The following is a 25,133-nucleotide window of genomic DNA, read 5'->3' on the forward strand; positions in this document are numbered from 1 at the left end:
CATGCCAGTTGTGTTCAGTTTGATTTACCGGTTGTAAGTACTTTGTTTTTAAAACTAGCCTTTGGCTTAGGTCACCTTTTCTCCGGATTTGACTATGTTTGTTATCACTTAAAATTTATTATTTAATTTGTTAATAAATCCTTTATAAGTCCATGCCTTGCATCATGTATTCGTTCTCACGTTGCCTTTCGCTCGATCGTTTTCGTTTCATTTCATTTATTTTTGCCTACTTTTTGGCTGGTGTCAGAACCTGATAGTTTTGCCTTCAGTATTGCATTTGTTTCTACATTTTTCGTAACCGCACGGTAAATGTCAAGTTCCGACGGTTACACATGCATGCAAATACTTTTTTTCTGTAATAATTCCAGATTTTTTTTGGCAAAAAACATAAGAATCCAAGATGGCAGATCCAAGATAACAGACCCAAGAAGATGGCGGAAATTCTTACCAGAAAAAGGATTATAAACGTTTTTATTACCTTTTTGCATTGTGTAGCCGTTAAAAGGTTTATTCTGACATATCTCAATGATGTAAGATGATTTAAACCTTATATTTGATAATATAGGCAAAATTTGAAATAATAACTTAAGATTGTATTCATCTTTATCTGTACTCTATATCAACCCCGCGGAAAATATCATCCATATAGCAGATTTTACTGTTGGATGATTGAAAATGTAATTCAAGTTCAAAAATTAAAAGTACACCACCAATTTTTTTCGGCAGTAAAAGATTCCTACCACTAATACAGATACTTAAACTATCGGCTCATTCCTTTGGAGTCTCCTCAGCTGGTGCCTCATCTTGCGCAGGCGCGGTATCTTGTTCTACTGGGGCCTCGCTTGCAGGCTGGTCTGTCGGAGCGTCTGGCCCAGTGTCTGCGGGTGGGCCGCCATCTTCTGCTGGTTGGTTTTCTGTGAAGCAAACGAAGGAATGAAGTCAGTGCCTCATCAACGGACGGCATCAAGATGATGACAAGGACCCTGACTATTTGGTCCTCTATGTATTGATTTGTAGCTTGCTTTCTTAAGAATTGTTTGCCAAACAGTTTACGGCTCCTCTGATATTGAAGCTTGAAGATAACGTCACAGAAACTGAAATAAAATCATTAAAAAAATCTGTGAGAAGCGCACTTTCTGAAATACAACATTTAGTTCTATTTACTTTTATTACAGCCTCACGAATATCACCAATATCTTGATATGATGTATTTTCGGCGGCAAACAGGCCTCAAAATTTTATTTTCGTCAATCGAAAACTATTCTATTAAAAATACTTTTAGCGAAGAAAAACGAAAAGTTTATTTCTTTTCATAAACAGCACGACTAAACTATTATGTATGACCATGCGCGCAGATGCTGACCAACATCCGACGATTGCAAGCTCTCCTTAGGGGAAACCACTATAACTGTGTTACCCTTATTCTTGTTATTCCACGCCATTATGTATATTCTAATTTTTTCTCCCCTTTAGATCCTCTCTCCACTGACAACAATCCCCCACCCCTCCCCCCTTTTTTCCATCCACCACCCTAGATGCCATGGTACGAAGACCCGCTTTTAACCAAAAACAACCTCATCACTATCCCGGACACTCCTTATAGTCCAACTCTACTTACTGTAGCATTATCCCCATACTTACCCTCCAGTCCTTACCCCTGCCACGCACCTCTACCCGTATCACAACCATTATCCCTCTATATGTCTCCCTTCTCCCCAGGTGCCATGGTACGAATACCCGCTTTTAACCAAAACCCCATAGCGCGTGATTTAGACCTGCAAAGATGTCTGGTTGTGTTTTTCTCTTGCTCGTAATCCTATGCACGTCTTCACAATGTCTAAATGGTTAAATTAAGTGTGTTTTTTTCTTCTTTCCTTCTTTCGTTTTTAGAGCAAGCTACCAACATACTGACAGCAATGTTTCATTTATAGAATTTATGTGATTACGATGACTTGGGAGGCACAATTCCGGCCCTGTCCTTGAGGAACTAATTGAAGCAGATGAATTGCAAATTTCATATGGAATAAAAGAATGGATTACCATAATGACTTTCACCTCGTAATTATGCTGAAAACTGACACAAAACAAGTAAAGTTAAAGGTGCTTTCCAATTTTGCCAGTATAGACGTTAACAAATAATGAAATGAATGTGCACAACATGGTGGCGTCATTTGTGTGGTTTTATTACTCGATATTCCATAATAATGAAATATTCAATATTCACGAGAAGTATCTAAGTGTTTATTTAGGCGACAATATCTCTAAAAATATTTGTCCGATTTCTGGGAAATGAAAGGGTTGTTTAAAGGAGGGTATGATAATTGTATGTGATTCAGAACAACTTCTGCTTGATATGAAACCGCGAACAGTTCCACCAACAATCATACACTAGAAAATTGATACCACACACTAAAAATTCAAGATCTTTCTCCGATTTTCCTATAAATGGCACCCATAAAAGTGATCACAATATGGGAGTAGTGGTTTTATTTCCCAGATACCTACCTGGTATATTCAGTGCAAGCATTTCTAGTGGTACAATCTTTGGTTTAATTTAGAGCCAAGCGGGAACGATATGTAAGTACCCATTATATTGTTCATCAGACTTAGTGTCCGTTGGTGGGTCATATACGTTTTCGTATGCGAGATTATCATCTACAATGTACAATCTACGAGTTTATTACAAATCTTCTGGAAATGCAACAGCTAGAGAGATCTATTTTACAGGGACGCCCACTCTAGGTTAGAGAGCATGAGGCTCTAACAATTTGGTATTTATGCCTTGACTGCATGTAGCTTGTTTAGGATAATTATGCAATTTATGTTCTACTTTATTCCATGATTAGAGTTCAAATATTATTGTAAGCTCTACCAGGGCCACAAAGGCACATTTATGCATGTATGTTTTCTCCCACGCGCTTTTGATGTAAAATTCCTAATTTTAGATTCAATTAATTATATTTCACTTTACGATCGTTTTACAATAAAATCACCATAATCATCGAGTTGGTTTTCCGTGGTTTTCCGTATTTCCGACCCGTAAAATTCGCCGCTCAATTTTCCCGACTTTGGCTGACCCAGTGGCATATAAAGTTTGGAACTCCTTCCCAGGCCGCTCGCGCTGGTCATAGTTACACCGTAGTTGTAAATAAGTTTATCCGAACGGAAAAGTACGGATTTCTATCATAGTATCCAATCATAAGCTATAGAAGAAAGACTGCTATAGTGCAGAGCTCCAGACAGTCGCACTCAAATAACGGAGATATCATTCTCGAAATGTATGTAGAAATCATTACACATTCCTGTGAATGGTTAATTGTTTGGCATCTTTATGGAAACATTTAGCACGCAAAACGGTATCCGGCAATCGCTTATTGGAGCGGAACTATATATAAACATTCTGTTTTCCTTCTGTTGGAATTTGCTGGTCAAAGAAGATATCTCTATTATCCAGAAAGAGTGCGATTTTTTGTGATAACAATCCACGTCCGACATTTTGATCGTCATAGCGCGCAGTGAAATGCGCATGCGCAACAGAATAGTCCCTTGTTGCACGACTAAGGCATGAGAATAAAAATAAATAAATAAAAACTTCAAACAAAGCTTGGGATAGAGTAAAAAACTGATCATTGTTCAATTTAATTTGTTTATTCATAACCTTTTCATACCTAGATTCCTGTGTATTTTCGGGGGGTCGGGGGGGGGGGGGGGGGGGGGGGGGTTGGCAGGGGGTTTCATAGAAACGAGTGGGAGGCGCGAATCGCCCCTCCGGGCCTCCCAGCCCCGTCTCCCCGTCTTAGGCTAGGAAGGCGCGAATCCCCCGTCCGGGCCCCCAAGCCCCCCCCCCCCCCCCCCCCCCCAGCCCCGTCTCCCTCCTTCTATATATATCAAGCGTATAATGTTTCACGTACCTGAATAATTAGGGCAATTGTTCATGTAGGCCGGGCGCGTTTCACGTACCTGAATAATTAGGGCAATTGTTCATGTAGGCCGGGCGCGTTTCACGTACCTGAATAATTAGGGCAATTGTTCATGTAGGCCGGGCGCGTTTCACGTACATGAATAATTAGGGCAATTGTTCATGTAGGCCGGGCGCGTTTCACGTACATGAATAATTAGGGCAATTGTTCATGTAGGCCTGGCGCGGTTCGCGTACACGGCTTTTTAGGGCAAAGAGCGATGGTGTCGGGGAGGGCCGCGAAAACGGGGAGGGCCGCCAACCTACGGAGCGCGGAATAACCGTTTTCCGGCCGTAAATTCAAAGCCGCTGGCGTGGCGTTTAAAACTGAGTTCTACTCGAACACCTCGCTCCCGAACTCCTCGCGAATTTCTCTCTCGCAGCCTCTTTTTCATCTTTTCGAGTGCCTCCAGGGAGGGCCCTTTCCCGCTTTTTTTATCACGCGGTGCGAGGCCCTGTCGAGCTCTGATAGCGGCCTTGAGCGCGCAGTATCTCTCTTGTTCCTGAAGTATTTGCCGAAACTCTTCGTCTGAGATATGCCCGTCTTGCAGAGCCTTAGAGACCAGCTCGCTGATCGAGTTTTTCTTACTCTCCGCTAAAACCATCGTGTCTTCGTGTTTAGCCACCTTGCTCGTAAGACCCCTAGAGACTACCCCCGCGCCCACGACACCGACCAGCCCAGCGACCCCTGCCAGCGGACCGCCGATCAGAACCCCTATCCCACTCAAAGAGACCCCCACCCCGGCACTGGAAAGCGCCCCTGCAGCGATGCCGGATGCCACAGACACAGCATGAGTAACGGCAAAGGTGCGCTTATACTTCTTCCGCACCTGTCGATGATGCGTTCTCTCATTGTCTAGAACCGCCTGAGTGTCACATATTTTCTGGAGTCGGAAGCTTTGCACGTCGCCGCCGATGCTTGCCGAAGCGGTAGGCGTCATGTGCGTTTGCGGGCAAGTCAGGGGGCAGACGCTGGGAAGCGAGGGGTATATGGCACCGCTGCTAACGTCGCTGTTTGCCATGCTTGTTATGTCGGACCTAGGTTAGCTCTAATACGAGGCGAACAGGCTTGCCCTTAAAGTCCACCCGTCTACCGCGGTCATCCCTGATCCATATTTGGATACTCGAGATAAACTCAGAGGAAGATGCTGCGACACAAACGGGGATTTCGGGCCCATAGACGACTTTCTCGTGCGGCCTCCCGCGGGTTTCTAGGCAAGCGAAAACGTTTGAAGGCTCGTCTAAGGCGAGGCATTGCGTGCGGTCTACGACATCGCAGAAGATGTAGAGGGCCTCTATTTTCGGCAAAGTCACCTTAAGTGGGGGCTCCCCCACCGGCAGTGCGAGGCCCCGCCCCCCCCAACTGATCGTCTTTAGCCTCTAGGCCAAATAGTGCGCAAAGCTCGGCATTCAGGAACGCAACGCCTTTGGACACGAGCGCGATCTTCCCGGTGAGGGGATCCAGCTTCGCGGTCAGAATCTTGCTTTCAGCGCGGTTGATCGTTTCCACGATGGACTCGGCCGTGTGGTGCCCGGCTGGCAGAGTAGCGATGGGCGGGAGGGAGGCTATAGTTGTTATCTGATGCTCCCGCTCGAGATTAAACCAGCTGTTAAACAGCGAGCACTGCCGGAGCGCCACGAAGCGTGGGCGCCTTATCGGCTGCTCGGAGAAGAGCGTCAGTTCGCCTCCGGTGAACACAGCATGTAGGACCACCATTGTGTTGAACATAGCCCGCCTTCGTGTTTAATAGGGCTGAGCATCGATTGGGAAGGCTGGCGGATGCTTTACGAGGAGGCGATTCCCCGATGGGAGGAGGAGGAGACGAAGAAGGCGGCAGTTGCGGCGGGAGCCTCTATAGCCGAACATATCAAACTCGCTATAGCCTAACAAGTCAAACGCGAAAAAACCGGTTTCCCTAGGTCTCTGACCCTCGCGCAAAAGCTGCTCTATGCCGTGCCCGCGACCCCCGTGGAGAGCACGGCCTCAGACATCACCCCACTACTCACGCAGCTGGGGATACACGTGGCTGAGGACAAATCATTCACGACTAGGGTCCGAGACATATTCAAAGAGACAGTAGTCACCCACAAGTCCGCCAAGGAGTCTCGCCGGTGGCTATCGGAGCCTTCCTATTGGTACTGGCCACAGCAACTCAACTTTGCGGTCTGGTGCGCAACCGCCGGATGCGGGGTGTCCCTAGTTGATCCCGCTTTCGCCACGCTCCCCTCTGTCATCAGGGGATTTCTAAGGTTTCACGTCTACTTTACCACCCGGAGGATACTCTACGAGCTCGGCGTCCCCCTGCCTGGCGACTGCCCGTTCACGCAAAAAGGTAACCCCTACAAGAAGGCCGGTTTGGAGCGTCTATGTATAGAGTTCGGTTTGCCGCGTAAGCCGGACTTTCGATGGAAAGGCGGGCGGAACCACGGGCTAGGCGATGTGTTTGTGTTCTACCCGGGGGAGGGGTATCGCAACGTGCACGTGATCCGTGGCTACGACACGGCGGCGGAAGAGTACCCGAGCCACCTCAATCTGTTTAGCGACGAAGGTGGGACGTACAATAGTGGGAAGCAGGTGGGTTACATACGCAACGACGACCACGGGGGCGTGCAATATAGCTGGTTTGCGCCTCCCAAAGGTGAGGGGCTGACAAAAGCAGGACTAGGAAGACTCGATCGCTCGGTCGAGGCGTTCGTCTACACAGTGCTTGGCGCGCAGGTAAACGTCCGTTCCTCTATCGCGGGGGCCGGTGGGCCGGCCATGGAGGCGCAGGCGGAGTTCACGAAGCTGCTTGAAGACGCGATCATAGAAAACGACATCGCTCAAAGCGTGCAAAGGTACCAGTTAGCCGTGCAGGAGGCCAAGGTGAGACTGAGTCTTGCGGTCGCACCAGGAGTGTGGCTGATGCCGAGCGATCTGGTGATAAACACGCAAAGCGTCGTGGGCTACAACAATAAGCTGCAGAAAGCCACGGACATGACGCTCGGCGCAAACGCGATCAACACCGAGACAAAGCCAGTCGGTGCTCATAACATGGCCGGTGGGCATCCTAGGGTGCAACACGTGACTGACCCTGGGATCGACCGCGTGCCGTCCCGGCGGCAAAGCAAGGATCCCGCCCCTGCGAAAGTGCACGCAGAGGGCGCGGCCCCTGCCCCCTCTCCACGTACGCACGCTGCGCATAGAATGACGGGCGAAAAAAGTGACAACACCGCCCTCAAGGCGGGGTTTTCGGCACTCGCGGTGGCCGCGGCGTATTACTTGTTCCGATGACTGTTTTGCATTCGACGAACCAATAACGCGGCTACGGCTAGAACGAGCAGCCACGCATTTTCGCCAAGGAATTTCACCGCTTCTCCTGCAGTCTTAAACACGAAGTTAGCGATGCTGCCTACTAGCCCTGGGAGAAGCTCGCCTAGCTTTTTCCCGATGGCCTTAAGCTTGTTACCGACCCCTCTGGCCACGGAAGAGAGCGACTTGCCGAGCGACGTCACAATGGCCGCGATGTCGTCGCTACGGCCAACCCGATGGCGGTGACGGTAAAGCCGTACTTTTTGAAGATGGCTTTGATGCGCTCTCTTAGCGGCTTTTGGTTCTCGAGCTCTCGGTTTTCGCGTTCTAGTTCGTCAATCTCGGACAGCCTCTCCTCGTTGCGCTCACGGGCCTCTCTGACGTGTTAGGGTCGTCGATGGTCTCCCTGTTTGTAGCTACCACCCCTTACAGCTCTTGGACCCGTTCTGCGTTTTCCTGGATGATCTCTGCCACGGACCCCATCGCCAGCTTGAAGCCTTTCAGATCTGCAACGTCCTGTGGGACGCCCTCGTCCGCGTTGAACAGCTGTCTTGGTTTAGTCAAGCCTCCTTTGCCGAGGTTGCGAACCTGTATTAGCGTCTTGCCCCCCCGGTCTGACTGGAACCGTATCAGATTCTCTATAAGGTCTGGGTATTCCTTCCTGAGGGACTGGAGACCGAGTCTTGTCGCTGCACCCTCTGCGATGAACGAGGTTTCAGCGCTTGCCGTTCCGGCGGTTTGCGTTGCGCTTCGCGTAGCCATGCTATGAGCAGCATGCGTACGCGACGAGGTGCTCGTCATTGGGATCGACTCCCCATCGTCGGGGTCAAACGGTATAAGGGGCGTCGTCCCCCGCCCCGCGATCGGCGGACGCACCCGGCAAGGTATCGTCAATGTCAACGTCAACATCACCCATGATGCGTGCGCATAACCCGTGCTACGCTATATTAGACATGTCTAACAGTCCTCACCATAGCCACGCGGCTCCGTACTTTTTGTATATATATACATATATGATATATGATATACGTATACGATGTCAGTCAGCGATAAACTCGATCCCCAGCGAACGCCCAGAACTCCTCTGGGGTTGAAAGCCGAGAGAACTGTTCACCGGATCACTCTCAACCCGTCGACGGCCTCCCCAGGCGAGACGCTATATGTGGCGGTCCCAAAGCTATCGGAAGGCGTCACGCTCGTGCCTGGCTCCTTGAGGGTAGGTCTCGATCTCTCCGTCTCAGGCCATGCAAATAAAAAATCCGAAATCTCGTGAGCCGCCTGAAAATCACGTTTGCAGGAGAAACGCTCCAGGACACCAACCGCTACGACGTCTTCAAGACGTATGAGGAGCTTTAACTGTCCAAGGTCGAGAGAGAGGACCGCCTGGAGCAGGGCATACAGTCAGAAAACATGCGCAAGCTTCGCTCTAAGGCTGGTGATAAAGCGACCAGTAATGCCAAGGAGAACGCTCTAAAAGCCGCCCACGGGGCGAGGTACACCATCCCGCTAGACCATTCTCTGCTGACGGACCACGGCGTGCTGTACCCAAGGGCGCTCTCCGAGGCGCTGCTCTTCGAGATCACGTTCGCAGCGGTTGACCAGGTATTAGTCGGAAGCGAAGCTACCAGATTATCCTATGGCATCAAAAATCTAGAGCTGGAGTTCGAAAGCCTGAGGGACGACAACCTCGCCCGGTCTGCAGACGCGAGGGAGAAACTCGCGATTCTCGTAGCCTCGGGGAAGTCGAGAGAAATGGTAGGCAAGGCCCTGACTCACGACGACGTCAAACGCATGAGCGCCGAGGTGGTGATTAGGTACGAGAGGCGATACGAGACCGCTCTAGCCAGCCGGACTACAGACGCCCTGGCAGACAGCTTTCTGAAGCTTACGACCAAGCTAGTAGGCATGGCGCTGCCGATAGACAGTGTGGTCGATCTTCACAATGACCTAGTGTCCGACTACATCATCAACAACGAGCTCCGGACATTGTGCGGAAGCCTGTCTCTACGCTGCGGTCGTTTGATGGCTATAGCCGCCCAGGCGTTACACATAGCACGTCATGTGAACACCGCCGGAACGGCAAGCGCTGACACGCGGTGTCAACACGAGGTAGCAGCCGCGGACTCACCAGTGGTTTGCCTGCCGGAACGGCAAACGCACAGTGGCGAGTCTGCCAAAGAAGTACTAGTGCCCAGCCTGCCGGAACGTCAGCGGAACCTGACAAACAGCATCATCAAGAACCTACACGTACGCCTTCGGCGTTGGCGGAGAGAATCACGAGCCCCGAACCACCCGCGACCCGACCTAAACACCCTGGGCGAGTTGAAGCCGAAAAGCGCTTGGCAAAGTGGAACCGAATTAACAGAGCGAAGAAAGAGACACTTCGTGTCGTGCCGTCGCCGGTGGCCCCGGGGCCGAGCGAGCCGCAGGGACGCGAGGGCTTGCGCGCCGACGATGCCTTCGGCATCACACACACACCAGTCCCGGAAACCAACTCTGCTTGGTCGGCTAGCTCGGTTATCGGGGTCGCTGGTCTTCTAGTGTCATTGTTTGGCCTCTACACATGTAGGCGGGAGCTAGCTGCCGCGTTCACTCGCACACCAGCTGTTAACCAGCGTGCTACCGATCCGCATGTAGCGGCCGACGACGTGACTCCGCCCGCAAGGCCGCCGCTGGCGGCCGCACAGCAGACCAAGGATCGCGTTCCGGCGACAGCGCTTCGCGCTCCCGGACAATGCAAATCTCGGATGTTATCCATGGAGTAAGCAGACATTTAGACACGAGGGCCCCACCCATATCCGCACAAACATGGCCTCTATCAAGATTTTAGTTGGCGGCGCCGTCCTAAACGCGACTGCATTCGTTGGTGGCAACTACCTCGCAAAGTTCCTGTCGAACGATGAGAGCCCTACCTTAGCTGAGAAGGAGAGGCACGACAAGGCCCTGGAGAAATACCAACTAGACTATGGACGCTACCAACAGCGGCGACAAAAAATCCTCGATTGGCAAGCTCAAAGTCGCGAGAGAGGGTCCCTTGCAAAGCAAAACTTCACCGACACCGACTACGCGCTCAAACTCTACAACCAGACCCGGCCGGAACAATCCCTGGAGTCGATGCGGGCCCCCGAGCTGTGCGACTACTACATCCCCAGCAAAACGCAGAAGAACGCCAAGTTGGCGTACATTGGCGCCGGCGCTCTCGCCATCGGCTACGCAGCTAGCCGCTTGCTGTGATGCAGCTGTCGTTGAAACGTGTTTTTGAACTGCATGTAGGCGGCCTTTTTCCATGCTGCGCGTATGCGCATGCGTATACGCATACGTATACGCATAAGATGATTGGCGTCGGCGCTCTCGCCATCGGCTACGCAGCTAGCCGCTTGCTGTGATGCAGCTGCCGTTGAAACGTGTTTCTGAACTGCATCTAGGCGGCCTTTTTCCACGCTGCGCGTATGCGCATGCGTATACGCATACGTATACGCATGCGTATAAGTATACGCATAAGATGATTGCAGACCGACCTCAGAAAGACCGAGCGCTTCGCGCAGAAGTGCGTATACGCATGCGTATACGTACGCCGAAGGCGTAGCAGACGGCATCCGCCTGTTGGAGACTGATACATGCGTTGCAACGCATCGCGTATACGCATACGTATACGTAATGGCCCGCCGGAACGGCAAGCGCATGTCCGACGAAGAACTCGATGCGTTCCTTCGTCCTATATACTACGCCAGAGGCGGCTTCCAGGGAGTGACCGCTCTGCATGCCAAACTTCCCAAGGGCTCAGCCTCCATAGATCGAGTGCGCAAGTGGGTAAGCTCGCAGCCCGTCGGGGGCTACACACAGACACCCCCTCCTCCGACTACCTACGACCACTTCTCGGAGCAGATACCAAACCGTATCCACCAGTCGGACCTGCTATTCTTGCCAGCCGACCACGGGTACAAGTATGCCCTGACTGTCGTTGACGTTGCTTCACGATATAAAGCCGCCCGCCCACTTAGGACTAAGAGCGCGGCCGTTGTCTCCCGCGAACTCGCTGGCATCTATGCAGAGGGACCTCTCACATGGCCTAAAGTCCTCATGGTTGATGACGGCACGGAGTTCAAGGGTGCTTCCACAAAGCTTCTCACAGACCACGGGGTGGAGGTCCGACGGGCTGAGCCAGGGCACCACAGGAGCCAAGCTTTCGCCCAGTCTTTCCATCGCTGGCTGGCACAGCGCCTATTTCGTGCGCAGTACTCGAAGGAGCTTGCATCCGGCAAGACAAACCGCGAGTGGGTCACTGCTTTGCAAATCGTCATCTCGGACATAAACGCAACGAAGACTCGCATGACTGGCTTTGCGCCTACTAAAGACGCCATAAAGCTGAGGCGCGTGCCTCTCAAAGCCGAAAAGCCCCCCTTAGAGGTCACCTTAGAGGTAGGAACGGAGGTGTACATCGCCGTAAACGAGGAAGACCTTCAGGACAAGGGCCGACGGCGAGCGACGGACCCGTGGTGGACAAGCAAGGCATACCCAATACTAAAGAGGGTCATGGAGCCCGGACAGCCAGTGTTGTATTACACGGCGTACTCTAAGCACGGCTTCACGCGTTCGCAGTTGCGTAGCGTGACGCCAGCGCGACCAAAAAAATCTGCTGGTCGCGCTAGCATCACCCTAGCGTCACGCTAGCGTGATCAGCGCTTGTGCCTTCTATTGCAGCTAAGGCACGTGAGTCTGACATTCCACTTGTAGTGACCCTGACTGTCGTCCCGCCGGTCGATACTGAAGCATTGGGGATGACTCTTGGTGTACCCCTGAAGCAGAAGCTGAGTGCCACAGAGCGTGCACTTCTTTTCCGCGTCAGCAATCATGCCGAGTACGTGGTCTACCGTCAGAACGTGGTGCGGCCCCGTGTACTTTGTGCGACCCTTTTGCCTGTCGTCTATAGCGTATCGCTTGATTCGAGCTATAATGAGCTCTTCACTGGGCGTAGCCTGCAGTCATGTGGGAACCAAGGCACCTGGGGTGTCATCGGGGGGGATCACGCGGACTATCTGGTCGGCGAGCCGCACGCGGGAGATGCCGGTGTATACAGCATTCGTGATCCAGCCCTCTAAGCTGTGGTCTATGATAAACAAACGCCTTGGAGTCTGGATAGTCTTGCCCTGCACCCGGTGGACTGTCCCCCAGCCCGCGTATTTCCACTCGAGGGAAAGCCCGTTAAGGACCACGCCGAGAGGAACCTCGACTACCGTGCCTTTGTACGCGTCGACCTTCTCACCCCTTTTGCCTGGCACGGGCACCGGCCGCCCTTTCTTCCGATAACGATGCGCGACGCTAGGATCGGGGTCAAAGCGGATGGTTGCTGGCAATCGGGGGTAGTTTTTTCTGTGGTGCTCTACCAATCGCTGCTAAACAAGGGCCCCCATCTTGTTGGTCGAGCACACCCACATATCGCTTGGGTGGGCCTGCTCGATCGCCGCGTCGAACGCCACCCCATGCCACTCCCCTCGAAACACCTCAAGCTGTTGGGAGTCTGGCTGACACCAAATCCGGCCCTTTATGTCGTGGAGCCTGGAGGAGGGCGCGGCAGAGCCGCAGTCGCATGTACTGTACGGCTTTCCGCAGTCTTCACACAGGCAGCGGTAGTCGGACTCGAACCAGCGGATGTTCCCTTGTGCCCACTCCTCGAGCATATCGTGAGGCCCCTCTTTATCTCCCCAGGGCGAGACCTGCCCATAGTCGCCACAACACACTATCTGACACGGTCTGTACCTTACAGCACTCGTCAATGATAATCACTTCTGCGAGACGGTCGAGTTTGTGCCCCAGCTCGGAAGGTCTCCACTCCTCTATCGGCTTCTCCGCTGGCATGCAGAGGTAGTGGTGGTAGGTTTGAGCGCGCCCCGCGCACGCGAGGCGCGGGTTGTTGCGATGGTCGTGGGCGAGGTCGTTCTCGGGGGTGCGCACCACAACGTTGCGGCCGCGGAACATGCTCACAGCCCACTCGGTCTTCCCCGATCCTCCCTGGCCGGCTAGATACATACTTGCAGAGGTTGCAGCCACTAGATCGCACGGCAGACTCGGCGCAGTGCTTGGCTCCCTAGCCAAGCACCCCGACCTCTTCGGACCCCAAGCCGCTTCGGGTCGCCACTCGTACCCAGGTTTCTTGTGGCGCCACTCTCCATACCTCGGATTTCGCTCCACGAGCTTTACACCACTGGGCACCGCCTTTACGTATATGGCATCTGTGCACACTCGGAGGACGTCTTCGCGAGGGATCCGCCTCAACATGCGTCGCAACGCTATGTTTGTGTACGCCAAGACGAAGGCCCTGATATGGTTCCATTGTGAGCGCCGGACTCCGTCTTTGTATTGGATTAGATGAGCCCCGTCGGCATGCTCGAAGTTAAGTAAGTGGTCGGTGCCCGCAAGGAGATTTGTCAGATACGCGGCTTCTTCACGGTCGCGGACTACGATCGAGGACTCGTCGCCATGGTGAGCGCACTTGCCTACGAAACGGACAGTGAGATCTCGACCCTCAGGGTACTGCGAGTCTGTCGATAGCCGCCCCGTCCTGTCCCGATTGGTACAGTTTGCCTTCGTGCGTGACTATAACATGCCCACACAGCCAGATCCTCGTGCTTCTGGGGATCGCCCTGTTTATAAAGCGGATGAGCACCTCTCGCACTTTTGCCTCGCGCGTTTTTGCGGCGGCACTGGTAGCGCGAGGCGCCGCCTCCCCCTGACATAACGAACGAAGCTCCCCCTCAGCCTCAAAGTCTAGGCCGTGGACGCTCGCGATCGCAGGTGGTTCAGTCGGAAACTCCGCCCAGGCGTGGTTATTGTGGCAAGGGATGGTGATCCTCGTCTTAGTCTTGTACTTTCCCGAGTCCCACAGGACGTTACCCAGGGCGTCCACGGCTACTAGCTTTACCTCGAGCTTCTTTTCCATCTCAAAGAGGTCTTCTTTGGTGCATCCCGTAGTGGCCAGCTTCTTGTCAAATCGCTCGAGGATCTTGCCTCGTGTCTTGGTTAGACCAAGGGAGCGCGAGGTGCCGCGATTTCTCAAGAAGTCGGCAACATAGCTCACAACACAGTTAGCGAAGGCGTCACTCCCCTCTCGCTCAAACATTGGCCCGGGCTAACCATTTTGCTCAGGTAGAGGGCGAAGCTCGTATCTCACGTAGACGAGGTACTCTCGTCCTTTCTCCCAAATACCCGCATCGATGCCTTCCAGGGCACCGACTGCGATTTGGCCCCCTCTTTTGACTAACGACCCACCGATCTTGTGCTTCGAGCGCCCTTCCTCCGCTGTGATTGGCGCCAATGGCTCTGCGGGGGCCTTACCAACGACCGTAAAGAGTCTGTAACGCCGGTCGGGGTCCACCATCTCGAGCACCAGCGGAAGCACTGCGTTCGCCCGCAGAGACTCTCGCTCGTGCGAGACCCATCACACCGAGCCGTCGTCATTAATATCAGGCCCCCGCACAACCGGATTTAGAGCAATGACACCTGTTCCACCAAGATCTCGTATCTCCTGTTAAACACCGGCGCTTATGTCTTGGCCCCGAAGAGTGGCATCCGCGCTTGGGGACCGAAGATGGGCGCCGCCGACGAAGTGAGAATAGTACTCCTCGGGGTCTAAGCTCTCTGGGCCCTCTTGCCGCCGTCCCGGCAGCAGAGGGTCGACTTCCTCTGTCTGTGTTTGACATCGTCGGGGATGTCCTCGTCCAGGATGTTCTGGACCAGCCCTTCCAGTACGGCGGGCGCCTCTTTGTCAGGCATGCTATCGAGAATCTCCTCTATATGAGCGTCCATGTTTGGGCACACCTTGTGCCACCCAGTCTCTAACTGAGCGTTTGGGTATGCCCTGTGCCACTCAGTCTCTAATTGACCGTACTGCGGGCTGCGATGTCAGACAGGACGAGTGCGAACCATCCCCGAGCGCGCCTCTCGATGCCACGCATCCTCTGCCCTTCACGATTCGCTCCGCATGGGCGGCACAACCGCGTCTCCGACTGAGTCCCTATGCCGCAGACCCTGCACGGCACGGGGTGGGGGCTGCCCTTACGGAGCCTTTGGAGGTGCACCTTGCAGTAGTGTCCATGCACCTCCGGCCGCACGTGTTTGCGTGGCCGACCTTTAGCCACCCGCATTAATCTTTTCCGCACTTCATCCTCCGAACGCTCGGTATACCACAGGACAGACGGATGTCTAATTGCAAGTCCTTGGGGGTTCGAACTGCATCATTGGAAAAATATAGCCATGATACTTCATAACAGCTTCATTTATTAGGGTGCGAGTCACAAAGTCCTTAAAACGTATGTTATGAAGTACCAAGCTCAGCAATTGCCCCAAAAAGTCGTGTACGTGAAACGCGCCCGGTCTACATTAACAATTGCCCTAATTATTCATGTACGTGAAACGCGCCCGGCCTACATGAACAATTGCCCTAATTATTCATGTACGTGAAACGCGCCCGGCCTACATGAACAATTGCCCTAATTATTCATGTGCGTGAAACGCGCCCGGCCTACATGAACAATTGCCCTAATTATACATGTACGTGAAACGCGCCCGGCCTACATGAACAATTGCCCTAATTATTATGTACGTGAAACGCGCCCGGCCTACATGAACAATTGCCCTAATTATTCATGTACGTGAAACATTATACGCTTGATATATATAGAAGGAGGGAGACGGGGCTGGGGGGCCCGGAGGGGGGATTCGCGCCTCCCTAGCCTAAGACGGGGAGACGGGGCTGGGAGGCCTGGAGAGGCGATTCGCGCCTCCCACTCGTTTCTACGGAACCCCCTGGCCCCCCCATTTTCCTCTTGAGAAAGACATGACGCAATGCTTCTGCATACTAATAAGGGGAGTCCCCGCCAATCTGACTTTCACTTTTGCTAGTAGAATTTTCTGTTTGAGTGTTAGCGGGACTCACATTTACTCAGTTCACTGGCTTTTGGACTTATAGAGCCTGCATCGCTTAACTCATCAATAGCAGGCTTCGTCATTTCTTTATTGCATTAGCTTCTAAAACCAGCACAAGCGGTAAGCTGATTGTCGGCTGTGATTCCGTTCTCTTATTTGCTAGTGTCATGGTTATTTTATCTTCTCACTTTTGTAATTGTGTAGTTCCAGAAAATATCCATACCCTCCATGGAGGGATTGGAAACTCCGGAGGGGGTGGGGGGTCAAACGCCCAGGAATTTCCAGAGGGGAAGACGGGTGAAATGCCCTTTTTCCTTTACAGTTACCTATTTATTTTTTTTCCAGCGGGTTGGAAATTCCAGAGGGGTGGGGGTTCATACCTCAGAACCCCTCCTTGGGGGGAGGGGTATGAATATTTTCTAGAACTACACATTCAGCCTTCGCATAGCCATTTTCACCTGCTCGACTTGTACAATAAGTGCTTAAATCGTCAATCAGGATTTGACACGAGTGGTGGGTGTTGATTGCTTTCTCAGTAAAAATTCGTAGACAGCATTTAGCGTTCCATGGTAATTCTCTAGGGTTAGGGGGGCACGATATAAAAGACATTAAGAAAACTGGGGGGGGGGCACGATATAAGAGACCTTAGAAAACTGGAGGGGGGGCACGATATAAGAGACCTTAGAAAACTGGAGGGGGGGCACGATATAAGAGACCTTAGAAAACTGGGGGGGGCACGATATAAGAGACATTAAGAAAACTGGAAGAGGGGGTCACAGCTATATTTGTGTAACATATTACAGGCGTTTCATGGGGTTGCCTTCGTTGATGTAGAATTGCACAGTCTATTTGTCATCATCTCTCGTAATATGTGTGGTCTGAAATGAAGATCGATCTTTGTGTCTTGTGTGTTTTGTTTACATTCGTTTTAAGGCAAATAGAGAATAGGGGACAAGGCCAGCAACTCTCGAATAATCAACGCGTCAGATATCGCATACAAGATCAAATCTAACTCTAGACGATCATGCTGATCGTGAAGTCGGGCCAGCTCCATGAAAGTGGAATAAAAATGCGTAATAAACATTTTATGAAATAAAAGATTGAAAGGAAATTGGTGTTTAATAAGTCGTTTATTTGTCATCATCACAATTTACAATGAGAAAGAACAACTTATTGATTTACTATAGTAAATAAGCTGTAAAAATATAAGTAAGTCAGTTTTCCATGCTTTCCATTGTTATGAACAATGAGGACATCTGCATCATAAATGTTACCTCTTATGATACTCAGGGATAACTTTGCACGCTTTGCACCTTTGGGCCTCCTGTGCTATCGGACCTCATGATATCTATGACCTCACGTGGTTGCGTTCGCAAAGCATGATGGGGCCTATATACGACGTTACCAGATAGATTGAAGAAAAGGTATAACCATAGTCGGGTCGCCTATGGCTAGCCCCACTAAACCCCATACTTGAAGCCGAAGTGCATTTCTGTTCAAACATACCTTGGCGCTGATTGGCTAATCTAAACCATGTTGCATTCCTAAGTATTCCTTTAAGAACTGAACAAGGAAGGGATGTCTAGAGGGCAGAGACTCCAAAACGCCAATTCTCGAGTAAAAAGGAATTAGGGGCGAGCGTGAAACGCGCCAGGAATAAAGACCAAAAACCCGTTGATCTGCCTAAAGTATTCGGTATTTTTATGTTTCTTGTCATACCTTTCACAACACGGGCACAAAACAAATTGCAGATATACATATAATACCACAGGTATCCCAGGATCTAGTTTTAGACCCCCCCCCCATTGCATTTCTTAACCAGTAGGAATTTTTTCCTGTTGCAACAAAGAACTCTCAAAATCTTGATGGTATCGTGAGAAGATGAACTGTTTAAAAAAACAACAACAATCATTTGTTGCATTTTGAATCTCATAACCTTAATTTCCTAGCATATCATACCATACCCCAGTTGAATCTGTCTATATTAGGTTCTAAGACGCGTATTATTAGCCGAGCTAAGCGCGGCCGCAGACCGCGCGCGTAGCCCCATAGGCATAGAAATATGGTATAGGTATGCGACTTGGTTTTTGTGGTCATCGTGCGGGTACCCTGTGGTGTAACTCGCCAGTCAGCCAGCCGCGCGACTCCCAGGCCCCACTTGAATCTGTCTATATTAGGTTCTAAGACGCGTATTATTATGGATAGATACCTGTGTATTTTCCTCTTGAGAAAGCCTGGTACCCACATGACGTAATGTTCCTGCATACTAATAAGGGAAGTCCCGCGCCAATCCTTTCACTTTCACTTAGTAGAATTTCCTGTTTGCGTGTTTAGCGAGGTTCACATTTACTGGCTTTTGGACTTATAGAACCTGCGTGTTACCGTCTACTATCGCTTAAATTGTCAATAGCAAGCTTCATCATTGTATTGACATTTTAGCGTCAATAACCAACACAAGCGGTAAGCTGAATTTGGTTGTCGGTTGTGACTCCGTTACTTGGTTGCTTATGTCATGGCTAACTTTTCCTCTGTCTTTTGAACCTCAGCCTTCGTGAAGCCGTCTTCATTCGCTCGACTTGTGCAAAGAGAGCTTTATCACTTCTTTTTTGTTCTTTTCACCTCCGGGATTTGATTTGATCGGTGAGTACCTTCTCAGTTAAATGTCGTAATCAGCACTAGCGGGCCATGCTAATTCTCTCCTGTTTCACTGTCATTTCTCCCTTCGCCTAATAGGCTAGATTAAACACACAGTACTGTTTGTAATATAGATAAACATATATATTGGGTACATAGATTTATAGGTTGTATATTAACATTAAAATAAATATAGGATATATACCGTAAGGATTTGAATATGCGCCCTCTTTTAAATAAGCGCCACTCTCAAAACAATATGCAAAAAATGAGAGCCCCTACTGAAGCGAGGCTATAGTTCTGTATGTTTGCCAGATTATACAAAAATCGGGCGAATTCTTTGGCTCCAACATTTAACGAGTTTGTCGCTTTTTAGCGCATTTGGGTCCCATATCAACTCTAATTTCCAACTCTTTCGTACCTAATAACATCTTGCGCGTAAGTTAATCTAAGAGGAAACCTGTTGTGATCCTAGTTTGTTGTTAAGGAAATTATATTTCTAAGAAGATAGAGAAACCCTGTTCGCACCATGGAACTACCATGGTTGTACCACGGTTAGGATACTTTGTCAGCGATTTCTTAATAAAATAACCAAAAATGCATTCCCAATTTGTATTGAATATTGTATTCAGCAAATAAAATATCTCTAACCTTTGTGCGAAATGTCTCCTGCCTCCCAATTCAGCGAAATCCTTTTTCGTTATCTTTCTATTTCTCTTGTCTAAAAACCCACGCGATGGTTGTTTTCAACTCTTGAAACATTTGAACAGTACTGAGTAACCATAGCGTCTTGAGTGTTCGTGACTAGCCCGAACGCTCTCCGAACCTAACTTCGTATTTAGGTTCTATATAAAATAGGAAGGGAGTGAAGCAACGCTCGATTCCATTGTTCGAAAACCTGCCTAGTTACGGCCAATGTTGTGATGTTGGTGTGAGACATGATTGATGAGTGACAGCTCACTTTTTCTTTGAACTTTTACCTCGCCGCCGACACACGCCTACCCTGGTCCCAGAGCCTTGAGCATCTCCGAGGCTCTGAGACCAGGGTAACACACGCCCGACCTCACATAAGCATTTTTCTTACAAGATGTATCTAGCCTACCGTTCTACGTTATTGCAATGCCTAGTTACCAGAATACTTTCTGCATAATTAAAAACTGTGTCATGGCCGCCATCTTAAATCTTAAGATTCCAGCTCTCAGATCAATGTTATTTGTGGAGTTAAAGGCCCGATTCGCGATTTGATAACTGTATATTTTACCATAGCCTCAATTTCTACCAAGTTATTGTGGAAAATTATCTCAGCTTGGATTGATTTCGCTTTATTTACTTGTGTTAATACATTTGCAACCCGAATAGACCCGATACACGTGAGGGTCGAGATTAAAGTTAAAGTGCTGACTGCTTTACACTTACACATACAGTTTACCTTAAGACTTAATTGAATGTGCACTGGACACTCATGAATGGTCTTGAGGTATTTACCTTTATTACTTTATCTATCTTGAAGTTGAAGTAGTTTGTCGATGAATGAATTCCAAAGAATAGGCTACTTAGATCGGACACTTGACCGGGTACTCATAAGATGAATTTTATTTTCTTACTATAAAATATCTTGATCTCTGTCATTGAATGTCATATCATTTTTACCACTTCGATTCCAATTAAGTACAGAATATGTGTGACTTAAATTGAGACAAGTTCCATCAGAATATCAAGCAGTTTTCATCAATACTTAAGTGTCAAAAGTCTTGTACTAGAAAAGTTAAAATCCTGCTGCTTTGGCTTTGGTATCTATTTAGAGATAAACATGAAAATTAAGTCTATGAAAATTATTTTTGTACTTTGGCGCTTTTTTTTGGTACTTCCTTTAGATGAGTATTGTTATTTTCCTTAAATACCTTTATTTTTAATTGAATGTCATTTTATTTTTATGGAACATTTTCAATTAAATCTAGATTATTGTGCCGTCTTGAAAATATGTATATAATCTAATTTAAAGTCTGGATATTCTATAGCCCTCTCATTTGACTTCAAAATAAATAAATGTTGTTGTTTACTTTGCACTTACATAAATAAAATGATAATTTTCAATAAAATTATATTGTTAATACAATATGACTGGCTTTAGGTGTTAAAATAAATTTACCCCTAAGTGATTGCACATCGAGGGCTGTGAACCAAATAATTTTTTAATAAATAACAATTTGAAAACACATTCTCAGCTTTCCTTAATTTTATTACTGTGCTAACTCTGCTTTGGGGATAGTATTTTTAAGATTTTTACCATGTAAAAGATAGGACAATCAGTCCCATTCATGCAGCACAACTCAAGTCCATCCCCCACCTGAAAGATGATGCTCTTACCTTTCTTACCCCAATCAGTGTTGTGATATGACATTTACAATACAAACCAAGATTGTATATATATTTTATCATATACAAAGTGAGCAGTAAAATCTTTGTCATACATGTCAGAACACAGGGCCCAAACAAGTTGCAGATCTCAGGTATACCAGTCAACCCTGCGCGCAGGGTCTAGTTCAATTAGAGATATCATTTATATGTATAGCTCTTCGATTTTCAGTATAATGATGTAAGATATGTCGATGTTTTGCAAGCCGCAGACGACTTTTGCTTCGCTTCAGTTTTGCCTCGTAATTTAAATTACACGAAAGACCTGTTTCGAAAGGAACGTCTTGTTCATCTCTCGACAGACACTGTTTGGGATAGGGATACATCCACCATACATATTCATATAAATAAATCCGCATGCGGCGCAAATTCTAGAGGCAGGAGGCAACCAGAAACGACAATTTTTTTTATATGTCCTAAGAGTGAATTTGTCTGCGAATTTTGCTGGAAACTTACCATTCGGTGCAGATTCGGACTAATTCTTTAATTAGCTTTGAACTTTAAAAAAAGATCCTATAAAATTTTTTGAAAAAACACAAAATACGTTTTTAACTGTCATAAAGTGTTAACATAAATACTAGTACATTGTTAACCGTAATGCTAATAAAAAGAAATTGAAGAGCTTGGGCTTCCTGTGGATAAACCTAAATTCGTCTGTTATTCAGACTAGCTAATGAGGGGAATCCCCTACAAACGTTTCAGATTTGCATTTCAAATTTCCTACATTTATTTGTTTGTTCGTATTTTGTGCAAAGCATCATTTGATCTTCAACTACAGCCCTGATGTAGTGTCGAATTGTGCTTAAAGGCAAGTTGAACAAGGTGAAATCAAGTTAAAACTTTCGGGAAAGGAACCTCTATGTATTATTTCACTCGAAAGCTTCATACCAAGCATTATTGAACGAGGTATGGATTTTGTCAGTTCTATAACAGACTATTTGGTGTTATGGTTACGGTTTTCTGTACTTACCTTGGACTTGCGAAGTCATCTTTTGTTTGTGTACTGTGGAAAAAATAGTTTCCATCACTCCTACGCTTACAACTCACTGTTTATAAGTTTTGAATCTTCTCTAGGTTTCTAGGACGGCTCTTTACTCTGTTGTGCGCAGATATCTATAACCAAAGCATCTTGTAAATGTGTCGTGACATTTTCATACAAGTAATAATCTAATAGGAACTCTATTGTAATCCTATTTTTTTGCTGATAAAAGAAAACTATATATATTTCTAAAAAGAGAGAGAAAGCCTTAGTTTCTTAGATTGTGCAATAGGTAATTTATTCATAATGTATCTCTTTCGTTAGGCGTGAAGCTTGCAAGTAACTTGTAGCGTGTTCCGCCATTAAATTAGAGATTGCCGTCACTTGTCATCGAGCGATGTCTGCGGTTTTGTTTAAAGGACAGCATACATTTTGAGATACAGGGTTTTGTGTGTGTTTTTTCGAAATTACGTCGAAAAGCCAGTGAGAGTCAATTTGCCCGCGAAGTTTGCTGGGAACCTAGCCTTAGATTCGGACTCGGATATTTTCTTGAATTAGAATTTCTTAGGGAAAGTTCATTTATTATACCTAGAGGGGGGGGGGGTGGGGGTCGAAAGTGTATGGATTTTAAAAACGGGGGTCACTGATTTCTTTGGTCACTGGTTTTGTCTCTTCTATATAACTTGACCAAGTGTCAAATCAGACTTCTTGGTCCAACGAGTCTCATCGGTTTGGGGGTAGTTATTGGCACGCACAATCCAGGAGAGCCACGTTTTATCTATGCAATTCAATGCTTTCACTTTTTCTGAATTAATATTTTCAGCGAATTCTTTCCCCCCCACTTCCTGACCAGCTTGCAGCTAATCTCTTGCTCGCATTCCTTTGACATTGTCTTTTGCGTTCCTTCCTTCCTTTCCTACTTCCTTCTTTGTTTTTCTGGAGGGTTGTGTGTGTGTGTGTGTGTGTGTGTGTGGGGTTCCTAAAATATGGAGGAAGCATTAGGGGGGCATGAGAAATTTTGTTCCTCCTGAAGGGGGGGGGGGGGGGGAAGGGCAACTAATTTTATCCCTTACTTTTATCAAAATCCTCACGCTTCCCCCCCCTCGGGATAATAAATGAACTTTTCCTTAGAAACACTATTAAAAAGACACTGTTAGAGAACACCCAAAAAACCTAAGCATAAATACCAGTTCATTGTTTACCATAACGTCCACAGAGACAAATTTTAGAAATGTAGTTTTTAGGGGGTTATTTTTTTTCATTTCCATACCCAGAGGAGGGGGGGGGGGGGGGTAATTTTTTTTATCTTGTTCCACGTGAGATACCGACCAGGCGATCTGCCTTATAACACATAATTTTCACGGAGTCAAAATTTCGAGATTTTGAGATGGCGATATTTTATTTTCGCCAATCTTTTAAGAGTGTAATAAGATGTGAGCAATTGAATTGAAATTTGTAGGGGGGGGGGAGTGATGGTAATTTTTAAGACGTCATGATTTCTGAGGGGGGTCTAAATTTTATCATTACATTTTTCAGGGGGGGTAAAAATTTCAATCTCGGATTTATTAAAAAACCACCCCCCTCCTCCCCCCCGCCCCCCCCGTGGACGTAAATAACGATCGGTCCCTTACACTCGGAAGTTCCATATCAAGCATTGAACGAGTTATGGATTTTGTCAGTTCTATAACAGACTTTTTTTTGTATTTATGGTTACGGCTCTCTATTCTTACTTTGGATAATAAATGAACTTTTCATTAGAAACACTATTAAAAAGACACTGTTAGAGAACACCCAAAAAACCTAAGCATAAATACCAGTTCATTGTTTCCCATAACGTCCACAGAGAAAAATTTTAGAAATGCAGTTTTTAGGGGGTTATTTTTTTCATTTCCATACCCAGAGGAGGGGGGGGGGGGGGGGGTAATTTTCGTAAATAACGATCGGTCCCTTACACTCGGAAGTTCCATATCAAGCATTGAACGAGTTATGGATTTTGTCAGTTCTATAACAGACTTTTTTTCGTATTTATGGTTAAGACTCTCTATTCTGACTTTGCAAAGTCATTTTTTGTTTGTGTCCTGTGGAAAAATAGCTTCCATCACTTCTTTTCTTACGACTTTAATGAGAGTTGTGTTCACTCTATTTAAGTTATGAATTTTCTCCAGGTTACTAGGACGGCTCTTTACTCTATTATGCAAAGAAATCTACGTCTCCAAAACAAGTTCTCTTAGAAATGCATCGTGACATGAAAAAAACTGTTAATAATCTAAGAGGAAGCCTATTGTAATTTTCTAATAAAAGAAAACCATATATATTTCTAACAGACATATATATTTCTAACAGGAACACTAACGGTTGGATCAATGGTCACACACGCTTGTCCGTGACGTCACGCCGATTATTCAACTTCTTTGCATCTATTCGTGCTATAAAACACCAATAAACACTCAAAAAGGTAAAAGAATACTTGAGGATGTAATTTTTACTCAAAATCAGCGTTTCAAATCCCGACTGATCTCGCTAATGGGCAATGTAAGAAGACAAAGCCAACAGATGTCAACACTACTCTCCCACGTCACAGGCCCGTAGGCTAGGGGGGAGGGGAGGGGGAACTCCCACACGCCGGCTATTTTCCCCTGTTTGATGAGTATTTCAAGAGCAACAAAAAATAGATGAAATAAAAAAAAAACGTCCTTCACGTTCGAAGCTCTGCGCTTGTACGCGACCGCAAAGCACGACGGATGTATGAGAAAAAAGGACATTGTCATTGCCATCAGAATGTTTGATTTCTTCTCTGTCTGTCGTTTTAAAATGGGACGGTGCGTTTTCGATGAAGAAAGTGTCAGAAATAAAGTGTTAACACATAAAATAGAAACATATTTTTGCTGTGAATAGCTTAACTACTCTAGCCAAAACTAATCATATAAACCAAC

The 25,133-nt window shown here is 47.7% G+C and overlaps 2 protein-coding genes and 1 long non-coding RNA gene across 7 annotated transcripts in view; 2 read left to right on the forward strand and 1 right to left on the reverse strand.

The window, feature by feature from the left end:
- Positions 1-23,372, forward strand: part of LOC125573916 (protein ANTAGONIST OF LIKE HETEROCHROMATIN PROTEIN 1-like) — a 30,700-nt gene extending 7,328 nt beyond the window's left edge. The window contains exon 2 of the mRNA XM_048734755.1: positions 22,296-23,372. The gene's annotated coding sequence lies outside the window, so the exon portion shown is untranslated. The remainder of the gene's footprint in view (positions 1-22,295) is intronic.
- Positions 1-25,133, forward strand: part of LOC116601203 (tetratricopeptide repeat protein 28-like) — a 37,455-nt gene that overhangs the window by 7,625 nt on the left and 4,697 nt on the right. For 2 of the 5 annotated variants that reach the window (XM_048734734.1, XM_048734738.1), the window contains exons 1-3: positions 18,585-18,632; positions 18,719-18,812; positions 24,544-24,655. The gene's annotated coding sequence lies outside the window, so the exon portion shown is untranslated. Of the gene's footprint in view, positions 1-18,584; positions 18,633-18,718; positions 18,813-21,775; positions 22,128-24,543; positions 24,656-25,133 lie in introns of those variants that run through there. The other 3 variants (XM_048734735.1, XM_048734736.1, XM_048734737.1) reach the window with 3 other exon arrangements.
- LOC116601207 lies at positions 226-19,781 on the reverse strand. Its single transcript, XR_007314273.1, has 3 exons — positions 19,458-19,781; positions 18,382-18,906; positions 226-914 (listed from the first exon to the last, which is right to left on the reverse strand). It is a non-coding gene; the product is annotated as an uncharacterized LOC116601207 (long non-coding RNA).

Source organism: Nematostella vectensis, chromosome 11 (genome assembly GCF_932526225.1).
Source record: "Nematostella vectensis chromosome 11, jaNemVect1.1, whole genome shotgun sequence".
NCBI classification, from domain to species: Eukaryota; Metazoa; Cnidaria; class Anthozoa; order Actiniaria; family Edwardsiidae; genus Nematostella; species Nematostella vectensis.